Below are 3,988 nucleotides of genomic sequence, written 5' to 3'. Positions count from 1 at the left end.
AATTCAAAACAAACAAACAAACAAGTAACGGCTTTCGATTTCGTGACTCATAGATTACAAGTCGCGTACCCTACAACATAGTCATGGCAGACCAACAACACATATATAAGTAGGAGAAAATTAATCTCTTTGAGAAAAATCATTCAGCTGTTACAATCAATATTTCATTTTACGTTGTCTTAAGTATTTACCTTCGTAACGATTTTCTTTCAGAAAACCCAATATAGCCTTGCTAACAACAGGGAAAAGTAAATATCTGAACTATTGCTGGAATACGGTATTTAAATCTGTCAATAAATAAATAAAAAACGTATGGCACAGTTAGTTCTAAAACTACGCCTCAACTCTAACAAATTGCTAATATACCCTACGAAGTATATTTCTCAACTTATTATAATATAATAATAATCAAAGAATACTTACCCATGTATGGCAAATTTATAATAGTAGGTATTTATTAACTTTGTATGTGGCTGCTTTACTAAATTTTCGATTATTATTCAAATAACTATGAAGTAGACTGCCAGTGATATAAATAGAAAAACAATATATGTTTGTTTGTTTGTTTTTTTAATTTCGCGTAAAGCTACACGAGGGTTATCTGCACTAGCCGTCCCTAATTTAGCAGTGTAAGACTAGAGGGAAGGCAGCTAGTCATCACCACCCACCGCCAACTCTTGGGCTACTCTTTTACCAACGAATAGTGGGATTGACCAACACATTATAATGACCTCATGGCTGAAAGGACGAGCATGTTTGGTGAGACGGGGATTCGAACCCGCGACCCTCGGATTACGAGGCCAACGCCTTAACCCACCTGGCCAGGCCGGGCTGCCAGTGATATAAATAGGAAAATTATTTTTGCATCAAAAGTTTTTGAATTCTTTATGTAAAGCTTTATAACTGCTAGAAATTCTAAGGTCATGATGGACTAAAATATTTAACAACGTTTTCTTTGAAAACATTGTGTTGCATTTGCTTTTAAAGGTAATAAAGTCTTAAGATAACAATGAGATTATCAGTTCATCTAGTTTTAAGTTCTGTTTCCCATTCTGATTTTGATTATCTTGTCACTTACCTAATCCAAGCTGGAGCTTCATAGTCGAATACTGGTCTAATATATGTTTTGTAAATTTTTAGTATATTGTCTGTTTATGCTCCACTGTTCTTGCCAGTTAGAAAATCTGTTCGACAAACAGCCCGTGAGACAGGAATCCCAAAATCGAACATCCATCGCATGTTGAAGCGCATTCATTGGAAAAGTTTTATTCCAGCATTATTCCACGCCCTCAATGAAGATGATCCTGACCAGAGAGTTGAATTTTGTGAGTGGTACCTGGCAAAATCTGCAGAAGATTCACAGTTTCCAAACAAGATTGTCTGGAGCGATGAGACCACATTTAAGTTAAACAGCTCAGTTAATCGCCACAATTGCACCTACTGGACACCTCAGAACCAGCATGTTACGGTTGAACACCACGTAAACTTACCAGGGGTTACAGTGTGGTGTGGATTATCAGCGTTGGGGGTAATTGGACCATTCTTTTTCGAAAACACAGTCACTGGTCTCGTGTATCTGAACTTGCTGCACGAATCTGTTATCCCATGCATTCGAGAGCAATTTGGAGATGAGGAGTTTTATTTCCAGCAAGATGGAGCACCTCACCACTACCATCGTAATGTTAAAGTCTAATTTGACGAAACTTGCCGAACAGATGGATTGGGCGAAGAGATAGCACTGAATTTCTCCCACGTTCACCAGACCTTACACCTCTGGACTTTTTTTTTTATGTGGATACGTCAAAGATAAGGTTTATAGCACAAAACCTGTTACAATCAATGAGCTGAGAGCAGCAACTGAAAGAGAATGCACCCAAATACCAAAGGAAATGATTCGTGAAGTTTTCAATTCCATCTGTCCGCGTTATCAGCAGTGCCTGGATCAGAACGGTCATCAGTTCGAACACCTGCGATAACTCAAAAGATTCTACATTTGTTTTCTTAAACTTGGATTATAAAACCTAGATATATCTTAATAAACATTGTATTTATAATTATTCAAAGTGTGTATACAATTTTTTTCGGAGACCCTGTATTTACTAACTTTATTCATAATAAATCCAAAAACTGACAATTTATGCTGTGTAGTTAAATATTTAATAATCCCTCGATAATTACTGGGTTTATCTATGTTTTTCAAATAAAACGTTAAATACAAACCTCTAAAAATCGGAAAATCTTTGATCAAACAAACGCTGAAGAAATAAGTATGTTTCCTTTGTTAAAAATAAAGCTTAATTTCGTTCAAGATGGTAAATAAATAACGACGAACTTTCAATTATTTATACTCAGTAATATGGTCTTATCTACTCAAAGTTTTCCAGAAAACGTACAAATATTAAATCGAATAATGAATTTTAATACAACTAGATATATTTTTATTCATTTTGTATCAAAAGTTATCCTTTCACTATTCTCTGAGAGCCTAAAATACGGACAATACTGCATTCATTCGGAAGCACTGTTTACAATAAACTAGGCCTAGCAAAGCCTCTTGTTAAGGTGCTCGACTCGTAATCTGTAGGTTTCAAATACCTTCATGGAACATGCTCAACCTTTCAGTCACGAAAACGTTATAATATAATAGTAAATTTCCCATTTTTCGTTGGTAAAGAGTAGCCGAAGAGTTGTTGGTGGGTTGTGTTGACTAGCTGCTTTTTTAGGTAGCCCTAGTCCAACACTCTAAAATAAGGGACGGCTAACGCAAATAGCCCTCGATTAGATAGTCATGAAAGTAAAAGAAGAAAAAAACGTTTACTATCTATTTTATTTACAGTGCTTATTCCAAGGTGATAATAATCAACGCTATGTTCTGACTCGCACCACCAGATATGATAGTTTCACAGATTATCTATTCGCCAAAAATACGCTACGTACGTACACTTACAAAATAATCACATTCTATGAGGATAGGTTGCACAAACCTGGAGCCAGAACAAACTCATTACACGAATATCCTTTCCACACAAACACACTAGTCAATGAAAAAAAAAATTAAACTCAAGGTGAAAACATTTGTGTGACTGGAATTATTTTTAAATATTTGAGTGTATTTTATTGTAAATGTTATGGTTGCAGATGTACTGGTGCTTATGTAGTCAGTGTACATCTGAAAAATAATTGTATTAAAACGAAGAGCAGGTAACACTTTTGGGTTGTGAGTTATGAATCTACATATTTAAATTCATTACATTACATTTTTCTATTATATTTTTAACTTTTGCTGGTCTTTTTGTTTTTACTAATGTGTCGGAATCCACGTTCATAAAGGATGTTCTAAATTATGTTTCTGATTTCAAACTAACTGTGATAATATTAGGTTGTGACTTCTCACCACCGTCTTGCCTTTATGTTGTTAACACATCCTGTGTGGGTGACGTATGGTGTTTGTGAATATAGTTGTAAGTCTTTATTTGTCTTTTTTTCTTTTCTCTCTTGTTTACTTTTTATCAAGTATTTACTAGTACATGTGGAATCCTAAAGGCATGTATAATATCCATCGTTGTTATATTGGGATTTGTGGTCTGAAACGGATTTACTGTTACGTATTTATTTTAATGTCTACAATTGTTTCAGTTAACTATATATTGAGAAATGCGTGTAACTTATACAATTAAATCTGTGTTGCGAAATTCTCGCCTATTCACCAAAGTCGTAGAAGATTCTCGAGTGCAAGAATCAACAATGCACTATGTGTGTATGTAAATACTAGTGATTGCTAGTATTACTGCCTTAGCTGAAATTTATAGAAACTTTCCTTTCTAGCTTATAAACCAATGCGATTTGCCAAGAGACAGTATATGTTGTAGGTTTACAACAGTAGGTATGAAATAAACCTCGGAAGCCACAACTGTGATCAACGGTTATTAATCGGGGAAACTACAGATACGTGACCAGAAATGTTTATAGATTTCGAACATTGTAAACT

The sequence above is a fragment of the Tachypleus tridentatus genome, chromosome 13 (assembly GCF_004210375.1).
Source record: "Tachypleus tridentatus isolate NWPU-2018 chromosome 13, ASM421037v1, whole genome shotgun sequence".
NCBI lineage: Eukaryota > Metazoa > Arthropoda > Merostomata > Xiphosura > Limulidae > Tachypleus > Tachypleus tridentatus.
Note: the sequence above shows the minus strand (reverse complement) of the source record.